Source organism: Dipodomys merriami, unplaced genomic scaffold, assembly GCF_024711535.1.
Source record: "Dipodomys merriami isolate MVZ:Mamm:240054 unplaced genomic scaffold, mDipMer1.0.p SCAF_323, whole genome shotgun sequence".
NCBI classification, from domain to species: Eukaryota; Metazoa; Chordata; class Mammalia; order Rodentia; family Heteromyidae; genus Dipodomys; species Dipodomys merriami.
Window position 1 is genome coordinate 1,168,002 of NW_027204749.1, and position 20,834 is coordinate 1,188,835.

At 39.5% G+C, this 20,834-nt stretch overlaps 1 protein-coding gene across 1 annotated transcript in view; it reads right to left on the bottom strand.

Annotated features, from left to right (window-relative positions):
* The window catches only part of LOC138841626 (zinc finger protein 182-like), a 75,016-nt gene that overhangs the window by 15,408 nt on the left and 38,774 nt on the right, over nt 1-20,834 (bottom strand). The gene's annotated exons all lie outside the window — the stretch shown is intronic.

Sequence of the window (20,834 nt, forward strand, 5' to 3'; positions counted from 1 at the left end):
CTAACCTTAACTTATCAAAGGAGGGCTGGGAAGGTGGCTCAGTGTGGCTCAGTGGTAGAACCCTTGCCTTGCATGCATGAGGTCCTGAGTTCGATTCCTCGGCACCACATAAGCAAAAAGAAAAAAGCAAGAATGGCACTGTCGTTCAAGTGGTAGCCCGCTAGCCTTGCAGTGCCCAGGCCCAGAGTTCAGGCCCTATGACCAGATCCTCCCCCCCAAAATATTATCAAAGGTCCGGATTCCTCAAATATGTCACTTGATATTGGCCCATATCATACTGAGGGATAACACAGACGTACTAACCATTCGCATGTCACATCATTTTTAACTGGGTCTTTAGCACATCTACTTGATTATCAATATACATCATTGCTGTTTCCAAATCATAAAACATATCACAATCTTATGCAAGCCCACCTGCATCCCAGGGCACCAGAAACAGGTTCACAGCAGAAGCAGTAGCACTAGCAAGAACATTTAGGGTAGCAAAAATGCTGGCAACCAATATTCCAGAAAATCTGCAGCAATGGCTAAGAGCCTATAAACCTCAATAGAAAACAGAGACCCAAATTTATTATACCATAATGGTTATATCAACTGAACAAGCAACATAAGTTAAGGTGATTGCATAGTAATCTCAGAGTATTTATGCAGTTAGTGAGAACACAATTGCTCCTGCTAGAGGCATCAAAAACTACCCCAGCCTTGAAAACCATACCTAGCTTTACTATCAGCATGTATGGATACATAACACAACATTGCACAGTAACTGATACAAAACCATGAAACAGGACACATCTCTGATACAGAGGTATGGGATAGAGAGAGGCATTAGTCCAAAGGCCTCAGCAGCAGCCAGTTGCAGATGTCAGGGTGAGCTTGTCAAAACATGCTGACAAACATGGGGGCCAGCAAGGTACCACTGATCACATCACTCCTTGAGCCCAGTTATGCAGTGCATACTGGGAGACTTCCACCAGTACAACAGTAGACAAGATGTGAAATCCACAGGCTCTCCATAATCCACATGCCCTACATGGGGGTGGATCATCACAACCACAGGAATCTCCAGGCCTAGTGGAACCCATGAGGGGTGCACCACATCTCCTGCTATAGGAATTCTAGAAGTGTTATGCATGAGCTCCATGTTTTCCATTCGTTCACCTTTTCCTCCAGAGAACGTCAGAACCATAATCTATCCCTGAATACCTTACCATACATGTACCTTCTACCTCAGGATCTGCAAAAGTCAATAACTGTAACCAATGAAATAAGAGGATATAATATTTGTATAATAATGAGACTTACTTCTGTGAGAAATGAACAATTCAAAAATAATGTAGGAAGTAAATTCTATTTCTACTAGTACAATGAACATAATACTTCGAAATGAATGTTTGAAAAATGTACCCTTGAACAATGAAAACTATGTGACACAGCTAGTCTAGGAAGCACCCATTTATACCGGATCCTTATCTCCTTGCCTCTCAGAAACTTACTTTTAACTTTTACAGAAAGAAAGAATTATTTTTCCTTCATATTTTATAGTTGCTCCAAAGTTGATGTCTATACATCCAAATGTGCCTCATGATCTCCATTTTCATGAGGAATAGCTCAGGTCCACTAAAAGAGGCATGGAGAACCTATGCACTGGAGGACTGAATATCAGCCATGAATATTTCCTACACAATCCTTCCCAATCATGATGTGGGGAAAGGATCATCAACAGTCACAACAAATACTTAAGAGAAAAGCTTGGGATGTCTGATATGAGGGACAGACGCAAAAGGTTTATTCCACAGTGTAATGGATACAGTTGGGAAAACAAGTCTGAGGACCCGCAGGTGGCAGAAACTTCTAGGATCAGAGAACAGTTAGAAAATCAAAACAACAGGATATGCAAAACAGAAAACTAAAAATAGACTGGTTTGGATCAAGTTATCAAGCTTCACATGAACATAGACCTACCCTGAACTCTATCTCCACCCACATTCACCCTGATCACCCTAGACAACCATTTTTGAAAGAGTCTTGGAGGAGGAGTACCATTTTCTAAGAAACCCCTGGGAGGAAACTTTTCACTAGTTTCCTGAAGCAATTAAGAAAAGAAAGGCAAGTAGAGCACAGCAAATGCTCACAGACAGTGCCCATGCTCTGAGTTCAAGCCACAGGACCAAAGACAAAAGGAGGGAAAAAATATTAAAGGAAAGGCAAATTTCGTATGCAAATAACCAAAAACTCCTTAAAATTTCATAGAGGGAATTTGGGAGTTTCTGGAAAAATAATGGGTAGAGTTTGACCAATCTATTTAATTCTAAGATTATAAAGTATGTCTACCTTAAAATTCTGCTATTTTATTCATATATATATGTATGTATATGTATATATTTAATGTACATATATGTTAGAGAAGGGGAAAATGATCCCAGAATCAATCAGCTAGGTGTATGTAAATACCTGATCTTGTGGCTTGAACTCTGGGCCTGAGCACTATCCGTGAGCTGTTCAACTCAAGGTGAGCTCTACACCACCTGAACCACAAGGCCACTTCCGTATTTTTGGTGGTTAATTGGAGAGAAAGCTCATGAATGTTCTTGCCCAAGTTGGCTTTGGACCAGCATCCTCAGATCTCAGCATCCTTAGTACATAGGATTACAGGCATGAGCCACTGGCACCCAGCTGCAAATATCTTTTTAAAGTGAGAGGGGAGATATTCAAATTTTTAAGGCAAAACAGTGACCTAATTTATATTCAGAGGAACATACTTTTGAACAAAAACAAAATCAATAACCATGGAGTCTCATAACCTCAATTACATTAATAAAACTAAGAATTAAAAAGCCGAATTATCTAATGATCCTAATACATTTCTTTTTTTTGGTTGATCTCACAATGTTTCAGGAGGTAAACTGATTTTTCAAGAAGAAACTCACCTTAGTTCCTGCAGCTGGGAGAGAAAGGTCCCCATGCATCCATGCACACTTAGGACCAAGTGTCTGGTGCCAGTCCAAACGCTGTAACAAGCCCACTTCCTCTAGTTGAATGCATTGTGTTATGGGAATTGTAGTTTCTATTGAGGCACAGATCCTTTGAAAGAATGGAGGGCTGCCGGGGTAAGGCCCTTGAACCTACTTTGCCACTGTTGGTGTTTTTACTTTGTAAATTCAAGTTTCTTTCCTTTTGCCTTGCTGCTGGAAGTGCTCTGAAGTACAGCTTTGCATTCTATAGTCAGAGCCAAGAGGAAGAAGCCCAGTGTCTCTTCTTCAGAGGAACTTGGGAGCTGTAACTTGAAGCAATCTGAGTCGCCAGCCAAAGTCTGCCCTTACCATCTTTCACCAGTCTGAGGTTGATGATATTTTTTGGCCTAATGGAATTGTGCTGCCATTAGCACTTGTTCCTGCAGGTGCAAGAAACTGGCTGAGAATCCTCTGGTTCTCTAGACAAGGAGAGTCTAGAGACTGAACCTAGAGATTCTGGCACTCACCCATGTGGCTTTATCAACTTGGTTTTTGTGCTTTGAAGCCAATGAATGGTAAACATTCCTTCTATATGTCTTATATAAACATAGTGATCTTCTTTTCACCCTCTGCACTTACTATGGTGTTTGAAACTTTCAAAATGCGCCTGGCACAGATATACTCCAATTATTGTGTCCTTTCTTGACAAATTACAATGTCTCCATTAATATAATTAGTCTATTTTACATCACTTAAAATGAGAGAGACTGGCTGGGCAGGTGGTTCAGTGGTAGAGTTCTTGCTTTGCATGAATGAGACCCTGAGTATGATTCCTCAGAACCACAGAAGCAGGAAAAGCTGGCAGTGCACTGTGGCTCAAGTAGTAGAGTGCTAGCTTTGAGTTTAGGAGCTTAGGAACAGTTCCCAGGCTCAGAGTTCAGGACCCACAACCAACAAGAAAGGAGAGAGAGAGAGAGACTTCCTATCTATGTATTCCAATTTAATTGTTAAAATATAATTTGAATACAATACAATGACCTTGATATATGTGTGCTTGTCCTGATACTTGAACTCAAGGTCTGGAAAATGACCATGAAATTATTTGGTTCAATTATAATGTTGTACCACTTAAGCCACACCTCCCCTTCCAGCTACTTTGGCTATTTTATTGGAGATAAGTCTCTCAGACATTCTTTTACCAATGGCTTCATTTTGTGATCCTTGTAGGGATCCATCATGTGCATCCCAGGGGACCACAAGCAGGCACAGGAGAAAGATTATTATAAGGTTTACTAGAAGGACCATATTTCCCAGGAGAGGGAGCACATGCATGTGTCTGTCTTCAGGTAGCCACAGGAGCAGGGGGCAGGAAGTTAGGTAGGTGCAAGCTCAGCTAGGTGTCGGTAGAGGGAGGGAGTGGTCAGCAGTATGGAGGGAACTCTTGGTCTGGGAGGAGCTCAAGTCATGGTGGAGCTGAAGAGCAAAGGTGGGGATAATATTAACTTTCCTCAGATCTCAGTCTTCTGAGAAGCTAAGATTACAGCCATTAGACATGAGAGCCCAGTTACAATGTCCTCTTTTAAATTCAGGTTATATTCTAATAAAATAAGATGAAATAGAAAACTTGACAATTTTAAGGCAGATTGTTCAGTCACTAATGTGGATGAGGACAGTCCAAATCCCCAAACACACAAAAATATCCCACTTTGAAATGTGTAACACTCCTCATCTTAAGTATTGTGAATGTGAACATTTAGGCTACAATAAATACGTTTTAAGTTTTCTCTTTTTTTTGGGGGGGGGGTCTAGTCGTGGGGCCTGAACTCTGGGCCTGGGCGCTGTCCCTCAGTTCTTCAGCTCAAGTCTAGCCCTCTACCACTTGAGCCATAGTGCCATTTCTGGCTTTTTCTTTTTGCTTATGTGGTGCTGAGGAATGCAACCCAGGGCCTCTGGCATGCAAGACAAGCATCTACCACTGAGCCACCTTCCCAACTGCACTTTAATTTTTCAAAGAAAGAAAATATTCTTATGATATAGAAAACGCCAGTACTAATGTGCAAACACTTCTTTTAAAAGATTCTTATTGTGTTTCCTATCAAAAACAACCTCACTGAAGTAAACAGAATAAAATTTTACTTTTTGTAAATGTCACTGTAAAGTTCATGTATTTTATATTAACAATTACCATTGTGGGTAAATGGGAGAGGAAAAAAAAACAGAACGCTGGATAAAAGAATTTCCTGTGTCATCAACCAACAAGTATAAGCAAAAGCACATCCCTATATAATTTGTTTCATTTACATTTTATGGATCTACATTTTGGTGTGTATTTTCTGTTAATAGTGTTTAGTAACACATAAGTTTAGTCTTCTGTGGATTTGTCATTACTGGATACTTTAATGTTCTACTTGATTCAGGAATGTTTCTTCTCCCAAAAGAAGGCTTTATGCTTTTCCAGCCCACCTATCATGTTCTGAGCAGGAACTTCTAGGGTAAAATCACACAGGTTCTTTCTGACTCTCATTTGGCTTCTCTCCAAGCCATGGTTCCAGAATCTTTATTCATTGTCAACAGCAAGAAAGAATGGCAGGTTCTCTGATGAGATTCTTTTACTTCTCACTGTTTGACATTCCATTTTATGAATCTAAGTGTTAACAAGATTGAAGAACATTAAAAAAAAAAGATTCAGCTTCAGGAACATGTTTATAAAAAAGCTAAAGATGGCTTGGAGATTTAGCAGATTATCAAAACTTGCCTTCTAAGTTAAGAGCAGCTTTGCTTTAGTTTGTTTCTCATTTTTTAATGTGAGGACAAAGTGGTCCCACTTGTTATGTGATTCAATGACACCTAGGAGGTAACTTCTCATGGAAGGTAAAGGTTGGCTAGAAACTGGTCAGACATCACATCCTCATACACATTAGACTATCCTAATGAAGTTTTACTGGATTTGCTGAAATGGTGTGTTCAAACATAACTTTGATTGTTGTACAGGACTGAGTGTGTTATAAGTACTTCAATTGTCTCTGTAAATACTCTAGAACTGCTTTGTGGTATTTGTCTTTCTTGAAACTTAGGCTGTATTTTTGATGGTATTTATAGAAATCTCTGTTTTTCTCTAAGGTATGTACAAGTGTAGAAGTGCTGGACCATATTTCTATGTAATTCTATATTAAGTTCTTTTTAGGACACTTTGTGCCATCTTTGATACTTTTACATACTTGAGAGAAATGCACCAAGGTTCACATTGTTGTCACAACTTTCCTAGCTTTTGTTGGAGTTTGGAAGGATTTTTGGTGTTTTTTTTTTAAACTATGGCCATACTAACATGTGTAAAATAGTTATTTTATTGTAATTTTGATTTGAATTATTATCATGATGATTGATTCTACTTTTATATTTTAATCAGCTATTTGTGTATGTCCTTTTTGGAAAAGTCTCTTCAATCTTTTTCCTATTTTAAAATTAGATTTTGTTGTGTGGGGGTTACTTGTAGGATTTTCTTTATATTTTCTCATTCAGATTTGTTAGAAATCTATTTAAAGACATATGTAAATATTTTCTCCTACCATGCTTTTGCTTCTTCATTGATAGTTCTTTTCTTTATACAAGATTATGATTATGTGCACTTAATCTTGTTTGTTTTTTTTCTTTTTTGGTTTTGTATTTATTTTTTAATTTTTACTTATTATTTATTTTCTTGGCTTTGTTTTGTTTTGTTTTGTTTTTGGTCAGTTCTGGGGCCTGAACTCTGGGCCTGGGTGCTATCCCTCAGCTATTCAGCTCAAGGCTAGCACTCTACCACTTAAGCCACAGCACCCACTTCCAACTTTTTCTGCTTATGTGGTGCTGAGTAATGGAACCCAGGGCCTGATGCATTCGAGGCAAGCACTCTACCATTGAGCCACCTTCCTAGCCCTTATTCATTAATTTATTTATTGTCAGTCATGTGGCTTGAAGTCTGGGTCTGAGCTTGTGCCTCAGCCCATCAGTTCAAGCCTAGCACTCTACCACTTGGGCCACTGCACCACTTCTGGCTTTCTGGTGCTTCATTGGAGATAAGATTTCACAGGTTTTCCTGCCCAGGCTGGCTTTGAACCATGGTCCTCAGATCTGACTCTCCTGAGTAGTTAGGATTCCAGGTGTGAGCCCCCAGAGCCTGGCACTTGTTTGTTTGCCTCTTTGTTGCATGAGTCACTTTTGGTGTCTTATTTAAGATTTACTGTCAAATCTAATGCCAGAAGGCTTTCTTCCTCTCCTGTCTTCTCCTCCTCCTTTCCCTTTTCCTCTTTTTCCCTTCTCTCCACTACTCTCTTGGTCTCCTCTTCTTCCACCTTTTCCCTGACTTTTGGCTTCCCTTCTCTCTCTCCTCCACTCATTTTCTTTTCTCTTTATGTCTGAGATGAAGACTTGCCAGTTTTCACAACAATTAGTTTTCTAATTTAGAAACACATGTAATACACATAACTCAGACTCCACCATAGGTTTCTAGAGGTACTATTGGAGCTTGAACTCCAGGTCTCACAGTCAGTCAGCTTCCTCACTCACTGTTGGCACTATCACTTGAGTCTCACCTCTAACCTGTTCATTAGCTGCTTAATTTGAGTTGTCTATCTAAGCTGGCTTCCAGACCTCAGTTTCCTCCTTAATAGTTAGGGTTAAATGACAGTCTTGATCCAGAAGTGCTTGTCTTGTTTTTTCTTACCTCAACATTTAACATTAACACTTAATTGAATACTACAATGAAACAGATTATTGTTATTGGTTTATGTAGAATTAATTAATAAACTGAAATAGTTTATCTTTCCATTTAAGTGTTGCATTATATTGTCTAATAATTGAAACTGTTCTTCTAACTATGGTAGATTTTGATCACCAAGCAAATGGTTTATGCTGGAGGTATTATTTTATTATTAATGTAATTTAATGTTATTATGGAGGTAATGCATACAGAGATTAATACTTTTATTTTTATACAGTGTCTTCCATTCCTTCACTCTCTCCCAATCCCTCCCTCCTATCTCTACTCTTGAGTTGTATACTATATTTTCATCTGCCTATATCCCTCAAATTCTGTGGCTCTGCCACACCCTCCAGAAGATATACATGTGAATACACCATACATAATTGAAAGCACTTGTATTATTTCACAACTGAATTAAGAGTGTGGCTCCCTTTAATATTCTATAAATCATAGTGATAGCATACATTTGTTACAGATCCATTCTAGTTTCCATCTGTTTGTTTGACTGATAGATCATTAGAAACATATTGTTGGATTTTATTGTGTTTATAACATAGATTTCTTTCTCATACTGATTTCTGAAGAGCTAAAGTAACTCTGTTTTAAGATCAAGCCCCTTGAGCTGTGCTGCCCTCCGAGTAACCACGAAAGAGAGCTGTGCTGCCAAAGGAAAAAATAGTTCTCAGAAAAACCGCAGATTGCCACCAACCCTGCCCAACCTTAAGGAACAGAACAGTTGCCCAGGTATTCCATCAGAAAAAGGGAAGTACAGTCAGGGTGTACTTAAACCCCCTGAACTTATGAACTTCCTTGTGTGGAAACCCCCCTGAACTTGCTTGTGTGGAAACACCCTGAACTTGTGAACTTGTTTAATACTATAAAAGTTGTACTAATTTTGTGCTCGGGGCCTCTGAGCATTACCAGTTACTGAGTGCACGGAGGACCAAGCTCAAGCTTGCAATAAACGACTCTTTGCTGTTTGCATTGATCATGGTCTCTGGTGGTCTGTAAGGGGGCATCTGAAACCAGGTACTTCAAATTTCTAGACAATTTGTCTTCAGATCTATTCTCAGTGTGTCTCTCTTGGTAAATATAACAGCATAGTTCTTTATAAACAGCACTTAGATAAAGATAATGCCTTCCACATGTGTGTGTGTGATGACCGTTTATCTGGTTGTTCAGTCATTAAGAGGAGTATTAGATGCCAGGCCCCGGTAGCTCACGCCTGTAATCCTAGCTACTCAGGAGGCTGAGATATGAGGATCACAGTTCAAAGACAGCACGGGCAAGAATGTCCATGAGACTCTTATCTCCAATAAAGCACTAGAAAACCGGAAGTGGCAGTGTGGCTCAAGTGGTAGAGCACTCACCTTGATATCAAGAGTTGAGTGATACATGTTCCTGGATTGGAAAGATTAACATTGTGAAAATGGCAATACTTCCCAAGGCTATCTACAAATTCAACGCAATACCTATCAAAATTCCAACCTCATTCTTCAAGGAAATAGAAGAGGCAATCCAAAAATTCATATGGAACAATAAAAGACCCCGAATAGCAAAAACGCTCCTCAACAGAAAGAACACTGCTGGAGGAATATCAATACCAAATTTCAAACTCTACTATAAAGCCATAGTAATCAAAACAGCTTGGTATTGGCATAAGAACAGACCTCAGGACCAATGGAATAGAATTGAAAACCCAGAAATGAACCTACAGACCTATAGCCATTTAATCTTCGATAAGGGAGCTAAAACAATAGAATGGAAGAAAAACAACCTCTTCAGTAAATGGTGCTGGCAAAATTGGTTAACTACTTGTAGAAAACTAAAGCTAGATCCTTATATATCACCCTGCACCAGAATCATCTCCAAATGGATCAAAGACTGTGAACTCAAAGCACACACTCTGAAAACATTACAGGATGGAATAGGAGAAACCCTAGGTCTCCTTGGCTTAGGACGAAATTTTCTGAATAGAGACCCGGAAACACAACAAATCAAAGAAAGGTTGGACAAATGGGATTGCATAAAGTTGCAGAGCTTCTGCAGGGCAAATGACATAGCTAGCAAGATCAATAGAAAGCCCACCGATTGGGAGAAGATCTTTACTAGCCATACAACGGACAAGGGTCTCATATCTAAAATATACTTAGAACTCAAAAAATTAAACCCCCCAACAACAAATCCTCAAAGAAACAACTGCCCAATAAACAAGTGGGCGAAAGACTTAAAGAGAAACTTCTCTGAAGAAGAAAGAAGGATGGCCAATAGACACATGAAGAAATGTTCAACATCCCTAGCCGTAAAAGAAATGCAAATCAAAACAACATTGAGATATCACCTCACTCCAGTTAGAACAGCAAAAATCAAGAACTCTAACAACAACAGATGCTGGAGGGGATGTGGACAGAAAGGAACCTTACTTCATTGTTGGTGGGAATGTAAACTTGTTCAACCACTTTGGAAAGCAGTATGGAGGTTCCTCAAAAGACTTCACATAGAACTCCCCTATGACCCAGCAATCCCACTTTTGGGCATTTACCCAAATGTTTACAAACAAGACCACACTAAAGCTACCAGCACAACTATGTTTATTGCAGCATTATTTACCATAGCTAAGATATGGAACCAACCCAGATGCCCCTCAGTAGATGAATGGATCAAGAAAATGTGGTATATATACACAATGGAATTCTATGCCTCCATCAGAAAGAATGACATTGCCCCATTTGTTAGGAAATGGAAAAACTTGGAAAAAATTATATTAAGTGAAGTAAGCCAGGCCCAAAGAAACATAGGTCCCATGGTTTCCCTTATTTGTAATATCTAGTATATGTATGAGTCAAGCGGAAAAGGTCAGATAATGTGATGTCAGGAAAATGAACCCTTAGATATGTATTTTAATGTTTTTTTTCTTTCATGCATGTGTTTCTAATGCATTCATAAGATTGTCTCTTTGTTGCTTTGTATGTCCCTCCCCCACAGTATAACCCCTGCTTTCACTATATTTGATGTCAGTATAACTTGTGGAGTAGATGGGGAAAAACCAGTTGTTTAAGGATACAGGTGGACCTGTTGCAACAATGAGAAGTACAAGTTGTCATGTCCAAAACGAGCTTTACAACGTCGGTTGGGGGGGGGGTTGGGGGAAGGGGGGAAGGAGAAGGATTGGGATTGGGGGGGAGGGGGGAGGCTGGGAAGGGATGTGAAGGGTAAACAAAGGAGGAGGCTGCAATGCTTGGTAAGAAATGTACGCATTATCCTGCCCATGTAATTGTAACTCCTCTGTACAGTATGTTCACAAATAAAATAAAATTAAATTAAAAAAAAAAGAGTTGAGGGATAGCATGCAAACCCTGAGTACAAGCCCCACGACCGACAAAAAAAAAAGAGGAGTATTAATTCTACAATCATAATTATAGATTAAAGAAATTAACATTCTTTGGCCTTTTAACCATACCTTTGTACACTACTTTTCAGAATAAAATTTTTATTATATAGACTGATGATATACCTGTTATTATCAATGCTCTGTATCTGTGGTAACGCAATTTGTGCTGATGTTTATTTCCTCTCATATTATCAGTATTTTACTTTTCATTATTGCTTTTTGCTTCAGGTATCATTATTGATTTATTTTGATTTCTTAATAATTAATGTATATTGCTTTGGATGGCTTATTGAGTTTTTTGAGTATATTTTCTTCAGTTTAAATCAGAAATTACCTGATATATTTAGTATTTTTAGATTATAATATAAATATGATTTCATTTTAGTAATTACTTTGCTATTTATTATGTTTGCTATTTATTATGTCTCATCTGATTCTTCTTTCTTAGTTTGCTTTCATGTAACCTACAGACAGCATTCTATACAGTGCAAATTACCTGTAATATAATTTCAGGCAATCTTCTATACACTGAAAATCACCTCTGATGCCTATTACATTTTAAATCCTACTAAATAGTTGTTATACTGCATGGTTCATGATAATGCCAGTTTTTTCAAAGGCTCCATGTTTACTATAGGTGCCATACTTTGTCAAGTATTTTGGTTCTATGGTTTGTTGAATCTGTGAAACAAACAAATATGTAAGGCCTAATATACTCCTTTGAAAATGCTACTAGAGGGGCTGGGAAGGTGACTCAGTGGTAGAGTGCTTGCCTTTCATGCATGAGGCCCTGGGTTCGATTGCTCAGCACCAGATAAACAGAAAAAGCTGGAAGTGGTGCTGTGGCTCAAGTGGTAGAGCACTAGCCTTGAGCTGAAGAGATAAGGGACAGAGCCCAGGCCCAAAGATCAAGCCCCGTGACTGATGAAAGCAAAAAGAAAAAAAAATGCTCTTATACAGTAACTGTAACCTAATCTTGTAGTTTGAATGTTTTCTTTAATAAAGAAGTAACCCCAAGCAAATCATTTAAATAGGGATGCAGGTGGACCCATTACAACAATGAGATATACAAGTTGTTATGTCGAAAAACAACCTTTACAACTTTGGTGGCGGGGGAGGATTGGGTAGGAGGGTCGGGGGAATGGGCAGTGATGGGAAGGGGAAACTAAGGAGGAGGCTACAATGCTTGATAAGAAATGCTCATTATCTTGCCCATGTAATTGTAACCCCTCTGTACAGTATTTTCACAATAAAAAATAAATAAAATCTAAAAAAAAAAAAGAAGTTACTACAAATTTTGTGTACAGAATAAAGACCATCCTTAGGATGAAGCACAGAACTTCTAAATATGTAAAACATGCATCATAATTGTTGCTATACTATAGAACTGCAAGAAAGTAAATTTTCCAAACAGTCTGATTTTCTTATGGTAGACATAGGTAGTTAAGTTACTGGAGGTACTGCATTGCATTATTACTAGGTACTCTAAGAGTTTACAATATTCTCACAATACTAGCCTATGACATTATATAATATAGTTACTTTTCAATGGAATAATTCCATTGAAAATCTGAATCAATTACACTTTTTAATTTTTTGTTGGTATTCTTTGAACATTGGTCCTCATATTTGCCAGGCAAGTACAGTACTAATTAATGCATATTACTAATCCACATATTTTGTTTTGATTATACCTATTTATATAGTGAATCTTCATGCTTTATGAATCATGAATATTGTGCTGTGTTTTCCCTTCACAAATCATTTTAGACAGATTACATTAAATATATATACATTCCTTTATATTATATATTCCTTTATATTATATCTATACATTCCTTTATATTACCTACACATTTATAATTTTCATGTGTAGTTTCATGTTGACATCTTTCTTATTGTCTTGAAGCAGGATAAATTTCTTGTAACAGTTTTAGAGGGAGATGTGTTATTAATTAATTACCTTTCCTGAAAATACCCATAATCTGCATTTTTAGAAGTGTGAATTGACTAAGAAAGAAAAACTTAAACACAGAAAAATATTATTTTCTATCGTAAAATATCATTATTACTTTCATAATACCTTAGAGAGAAAGGCATATAATTCTCATAAATAAATTCCTACTTTGCTATTTTAAAATCTTAAATTTAAAAACATAATGTGTTGTCTTTATAATGAAGAGTTTTTGGATATCAATTAAGTTTTTGTATTTTTTTTCCTATGAATCATTTTAGAGGTGCAAAAAAATAGATGCTGTGATTAAGTCTTTCCAGGATAAATCTCTGTGTGAAATAGTCACAACTACTGATACAGTTGAGGGAAGAGTGTGATTAGGAACAACTTTTATTTTGAGCTCAAAATATAAGGCAGAGCTGACTAGGACTAATGGGAACCCTGAAGGATGAGGACTAAGGATTTCAATGAACCTGATGAGATGCATGCCCAGGGTGTCTACTGAAGTTGAAGAACCCCACAGATATTTTGAGCATTTTTATCCAAAATTATGAGAATCCAAATGAGCTGCAACATTTGAATATAGTAGAGAACGGAAGGTAGTACAATAAGAGACCATATTCTTTAGACAGTATTGGAGGACACTCCAGTAAACATAATGAATATAGAGAAGAGTGTGATAATTCTACTCTCCTTCCCCAAGAAATATTTCAGGGAGGGAGGAAAACACCTGAATGTACTGTATGTGCAAAATCATTCCACTTAAGACCTACAGTAGGTCTGGGAAGGTGGCTCAGTGGTAGAGTGCTTGCCTTGCATGCCTGAGGCCCTGGGTTTAATTCCTCAGCACCACATTAGCAAAAAGAAAAAAGCCAGAAATGTCACTATGGCTCAAGTGGTAGAGCGCTAGCCTTGAGCTGAAGAGCTGAGGGACAGCACCCAGGCCTAGAGTTCAGGCCCCCATGACTGGAGCCAAAAAAAAAAATACCTACAGTCAGTTCACATAAAAAAATGTACACAGGAGAGAATCTTTATATTTGTACTGGATTTGCAAAATCTTTCAATAAGGACATACACCTAACAAAACCTCAGAGGATGTATCCACAGGAGAAGCTTGATGAGCATCAGCAGTGTCCAAAATCTATGTCTGAGAAAACAGAACTGATTTTCCCTCCACAAGAGCCCACAGTAGAGAAACCCTATAAATATGAGGAATGTAAGAAAATTTCGATGTACAAGTCAGTTCTCAGCACGCACCACAGAATTCACACAGAAGAGAAACCTTATTTTTTATTTTATTTTATTTTTATTTATTTGTTTTTTTGGGTCTGGTTGTGGGGCCTAACTCTGGGCCTGGGCGCTGTCCCTCAGCTCTTCAGCTCAAGGCTAGCGCTCTACCACTTGAGCCACAGCACCACTTCTGGCATTTTCTTTTTGCTTATGTGGTCCTGAGGAATCGAACCCAGAGCCTCATGCATGCAAGGCAAGCACTCTACCACTGAACCACCTTCCCAGCCCCATTTTGTATTCCATAGATAGGTAAATACATTATTTTGAAGTACAACCAGATGCTGATGGATCACGCCTGCAATTGTAGCTAGTCTGGAGGCTGAGATCTGAAGATCACAGTTCAAAGCCAGCTTGGGCAGTGAAGTCAGTGACACTCTTATCCCCAATTAATCACAGGAAAAAAAAAGTGGTGCTGTCGCTCAAGTGGTAGGGTGCTCACCTTGATCTGAAGAGCTCTGGGACAGCCCTGGGACCATTAGTTCAAGCCCAGGACCAGCACAAAAACAAACAAAAGTCCACTACTAAACACCACAAACAACATAGTGCATGTAATACTATTTAAACGTGCTGGACACAAGTTTCTCATGGTGGTAAACCTAGGATCTGAGGATTGAGTTTTCATCCAGTCCTTTCAGAAAAGTCAATGAAACTCTTATCTACAATTAATCACCTAAAAATCTACAAGTAGAAATGGTGATAGAGCCTTAAGGTAAAATGGTACGGGATAGCACCCAGACAATGAGATCAATACCTTACATTGGTACATTTTAATGTGATATAGGGAAATAAACGCCAGGTTTAATAACTGGGTGGAATTGTGCAAAAATGCATACTGGCTTATGCAATTTTCACTCATATATATGTATATATATAATCTTCACAATAATTTTTTATGAATGCACAAACAACAGAAACATAGAATAAGTTCTCCAGTGGATGTAGGTAGCAGTTGGAGCAGGGAGGGTGAGCAGACAGGGAAAAAGAGGTGAATATGGTTTAATAAATGTGTATTTGTGTGTGTGTGTGTATCTATGTGTGTGTGTTTGTGTGTTGTGTTTATCAATGAAACTTGCTGACATTGTGTTTCTTGTTTTCATCTACCATTTCATCGTGTTGTTGTTGTTCTTGTTTGACATTCCTGAGGCTAGAACTCAGGGCTTGAGAACTGTCCCTGAATATCATTATGCTGAAGGCTACCACTCTACCATTTGAGTTACAGCACCAGTGCTTCTAAGGGTATTTGGGGGCTGTTGTTGTTTATTAGGTAATGAGATTTCAAACATAGTGCTCCATGCATGCTAGGCAAGCACTTTATCACTAAGCCACAGTGCCAGCCCCAACCACACTGTTTTAAGAAAGGAGGCAGGGCTGGGAGTGTGGCTCAGTGGTGGACTGCTTGCCTTGCATACATGAAGCACTGGTTTCTATGCCTCAGCACCACATCAGCAGAAAATTCATTGTGACTTATCACCAATTAAATGCCAGAAAACTAGAAGTGACATTCTGGCTGGAAGTGGTAGCATGCCAGCCTTTAGTGAAAAGCAGAGGGAATATGCCAGGCCTTCCCTGAGTTTAAACCCCACAGCTAACAACTGAAAGAAAAAAGAAACAATCCCAAACAAAAACCTAATTACTTGCTCATTGCCTTTGTTCTTCTATTTTTTTTTTTTTTTGTAGTTGTAACTGAATACTTCTTGTCATTCCATTTTCTACTTTCTTCCTTTCACTTTGGGGGATTGAACTTTGGGACTTGCACATGGAAAGTGGATACTGCCTACCAACCTATTCTTTCTTCTTCTTCTTCTTTTTTTGGGGGGGCGGTCGTGGGGCCTGAACTCTGGGCCTGGGCGTTGTCCCTCAGCTCTTCAGCTCAAAGCTAGCGCTCTACCACTTGAGCCACAGCGCCACTTCCGGCTTTTTTCATTTTGCTTATGTGGTGCTGAGGAATCGAACCCAGGGCCTCAGGCATGCAAGGCAAGTGCTCTACCACTGAGCCAACTTCCCAGCCCCTATTCTTTCTTCTTTTAACATAAAAAGTCTGCTTATAGGACAGGGAAGGTAGCTAAGTGGTACAGTGCTTGCATTGCATGAATGAGGAACTGGGTTCTATTCCTCAGGTTCTCATACACAGGAAAAGCCAGAAGTGGTGCTGTGGCTCAAGTGGTAGAGTGCTACCCTTGAGCAAAAGCAGCTCAGGGAAAGCACCTGTATCCTGAGTTCAAACCAAAGGACCAGCAAAACAAAAAGTCTGCTCATTTAAATTAGTCAATGCTTCCCCTGCAATTTAAACAAACTTACAAGTGACATAAGTTCACTTTCAATAGTATTGTCCTCGTTTCCAGAGAGTTCAGGGGCTGCATACAGAAGAGACCCTATGCTTCTGCTGTCACTTATAAACTAGCTGTTGTACAACAGTAAACATCAACAGAAACATTTCTGCCTTTATTATTTTGAACACAAAAGGATTTGTAAGGGTTGGTAAAAATAAATGAAGGAAACCCTTCCTTTTCACCTATTTGTTGTGATTGTAATGGATCTATTTTGCTGTGCACTCAAGTCCCACACTTGTCAATTGAGTTATCATAGAATTTCTTTTCAATTTCTTTTCTTCTTAGGACACACACATTCACACAGATCCTGAAGAATTTTTACTACTTCATCTAACAATGTTTTACTACCAATTCTTCTAGTCCACAAGCAATTGTCTTATCTACATAGGACAAGACTATTACATTAGGCCACTGACTGCTCTGACAGGTCCCTGTGTCAACAGTCAGCCCTGCAGGAAACACGTGTGCACCTTGGCCCATGCTGCAGGTGCCGTGCTGTGCTGGTGGACTGAGGGGTAGCACATACCCTGCTCTGGGCTTCTCACTCCTGTCCCAAGGGGCTTGCCTGGTTGGCCGGTTGCATGAAGACTTTGGCAGAGTCCTCCTCTACTCAGCTGGCTCCTTACCAAACTTTTCTTTCCTGTACCTTCCACTTTGAGTTCTGGCATAGACCATGAGCCCAACCAACTTCCACCACATCAGATGAAGTCTCCACATCAAACCTTTGGTAACAAACATTTAAGTTAGAATGCACATATAAAGTTTTGGCCGGTGTTTTTGGGTCTGGTCGGGGGGCCTGAACTCTGGGCCTGGGCACTGTCCCTCAGCTCTTCAGCTCAAGGCTAGCGCTCTACCACTTGAGCCACAGCACCACTTCCGGCTTTTTTCTTTTTGCTTATGTGGTGCTAAGGAATCGAACCCAGGGCCTCATGCATGCAAGGCAAGTGCTCTACCACTGAGCCACCCACCCAGCCCCAAGGCCAGTTTCTTAATGTTTGTAGTAGTTAAGGTTCAAACCTTGGGCCTCACCCATGTAGAGCACATGCTTTACTCCTGAGCCACCATCCCCATCTCTAGAGTAGTAGACAGTAAGGTTTTTAATATGGTTGAATAATTTTGTTTGCATTTGTGTGGCCTGCAGGTGAATTCAGGGCTTGAGGGCTTTCTGAGCTTTTTTTCCTCAAGGCTAGTGCTCTAATCCTTGTGCCACAACTCAGCTTCTACCTTGTTTTATAAACTCAGATTTTGTGCTTGTTGAATTTCCTTGCTCAGAGCTCACTACCTCTTATCCCATGTCCACAACTCAGCTTTTTTGGTGGCTAATTGGAGCTAGTCTTGTAGGCTTTTCTGTCTCGGTGGCTCTATTCCTTGATCTTCACATCTCAGTTCATGAATATCTAGACTTAGAGGCAAACACCACCTTTGGCTGTTTCTTTACTTTTATGTCTGTTGCAGCATAAAACAAGATGAAATTTCAAGTGCTCAGTTTTACAAAAATATGTCTACTTCTATGTGGACCAGTATATATATATAAAGAGGATACTAAGCACATTACCTGGCTCACCATTGCTATGAGCATTCTTTACAATAACCTAGCAGTATTTTATCTATGTGCACATGTATGCATGCATGCTTGAATGTGTGGATATATACAAACATCCACATATGCACACAAACAGAAACTTAGTTTGGAGGCAGGATCTTAGTATGTAGGTTGGGTTGCTCTCAAACTAGTGAACTTCCTGACTTCACCTCTTCAATTAAAATTATAAGCCTACTCCATCACAATTGGTTTACTGTTATTTGAAATGAGTTCACTGTCATCCTCAAATGAATAGTGACTTAATGAAATACCCCCACAACCCTATTACATCTAAGAGCAATTCTTTTTTTTTTGGGGGGGGGGGTCTGGTCGTGGGGCCTGAACGCTGGGCCTGGGTGCTGTCCCTCAGCTCTTCAGCTCAAGGCTAGCGCTCTACACTTGAGCCATAGCACCACTTCCGGCTTTTTTCTTTTTATTTATGTGGTGCTGAGGTATCGAACCCAGGGCCTCATGCATGCAAGACAAGCACTCTACCACCAAGCCACCTTCCCAGTCCCTAAGAGCAATTCTTAAAAGTGAATTTTGCCAGGTGCTGGTGGCACACACCTATAATCCTACTCAGGAGGCTGAGATCTGAGGATCATGGTTCAAAGCCAGCCAACAGAGAAAACTCTGTGAGACATCCTATTTCCTATAAACCACCAGAAAATCAGAAGTGGCATTGTGGCTCAAATGGTAGAGCAATAGCCTTGAGCTTAAGAGCTGCAGGACAGTGCTCAGGTCAAGTTCACGCCCCACAACTGACACATATGTGTGCATTTTACACATGTATACACACTATATTAATTTCTATACATCACAAACATCCAATTTTAAGGCTTGAACTCATTGCCTCAGGGCTGTTCCTGAGCTTTTCCCAAGGCTACTGCTCTACCAGTTGAACCACATCTCTAATTCTACTTCCCACATTTGTGGTGATTATTTGGGGATAAGAATCTTATGGAATTTTATTCTGAGGCTGGTTTCAAGGCTCAATCCGCAGACATCAGGTTTATAGTCATGAGTCTCCTGTGATCAACAGCTTTAGATATTTTTACTTACATGTGTTAGGTTATTTCTGGTATTTAGGATGGGTGTGCATTGCCCTTCCCATGGACTATGAGAGTTCCCATGGTGTTCATTACACTGCATACAACTGACATGTTGCTCATCATCTGATTTTTAAAATGAGAAATAGTATTTTACTGATGTTCCAATCTCAAGAAGCTATTTAAGTTTAGCTCGTTATAAATCATGTGCACATAGCAGAACCCATGTATACATTGTTTATTTATTCAGTCAATAAACATTCTCAGTCTCTTAGAAAGTGAGATGGTTATTTTTCTTTCTGTTTCTCTTTTGCTTCTTCTGTGTGTCTGTGTTGTGTGCCAGGAATGGGACTTGAATGCATGGCTTGGTCACTGTCCACCCTCAGCTTTTTTCATTCAAGGCTGGCACTCTACCAGGTGACCCACAGACTCTACTTCCAACTTTTCATTGGGTAATTGAAGATAACTATCTGTCATTCTTGGGTTGACTGGCTTTGAACTGTGATCCTCAGATCTCATCAACAGGTGTGAATCACCAACCTGAGGGATGATTTATTCTTTTCTTGATCAATCCTGGGCTTGAACTTGGAGCTGGAGTGTTGTCCCTAAGCTGTCTTACTCAAGTGGTTTACCATTTTGAGCCACAGTTCCACTTCTGGATTTCTTCTGATTCACTGGAGATGAGTTTCCTGTTCAGGATCATTTTGATCTGTGATCCATTGATCTCTAACTTGTTGAGTAGCTTGGATTCTAGGCACAAGTAATACTCTTTGTTTTTTTTTTGCTTTTTGTTATTTTTGGACCTGAGAAATGACATCTACTTAATTTCTTTCTTTTGTAAACCAACTTATTGCTTGCACAGTAAATTAGTCAAGGACTGCCCCAAGACATGGAGGTATGCTCACACCATTTAGTTGTAAAAACAAGATCTTGTTCCAGGTTTTTTAGGCTGAATTTACTCCAGATTCCTGATGCAGTGTGCATAGGACACGTGTACCGCAAAAGTGCCATGATGGGGTTCTAGAGCAATGATTGAATTGAAAAGCTCAGACATCCTGGCTCTTCCACCCACACTGAACATTGGTAACTCTCCAGAGAGGCAGGATAGAGCCCTCATCTCAAATGGCCTAGCCTGCCAGTGTGGCTCAAGAGGTTCTGCAGGGAGGGCATGGAGATGTTGGTTCCATAGGAAATGAATGAGCTGGGAGCACTGGCTCATGGAGAGCAAGATGGCTCACTGGCATCTTTATAACCCAACCCCACACAGAGTATCACATATGAACCAATCAGAGAGTAGCTTCTGATAGGATTTCTAAGCCACAGCAATTACACCATGGTTGGAAGTTGCACTCCAGATTAATTCAAATAGTGGATTTAACCAAAAGTGATAGGATTAAAGGGGTGACAGTATGTTGGAAATGAACTTGACAACTTCAAGGTGGGAGTGGGAAGGGATAGTAGGAGATAAAGAAAGGAGAGGGTAATGATGTTCAACAATAAATGTACTCATTACTTTACACGTGTAACTATAACTCCTTTG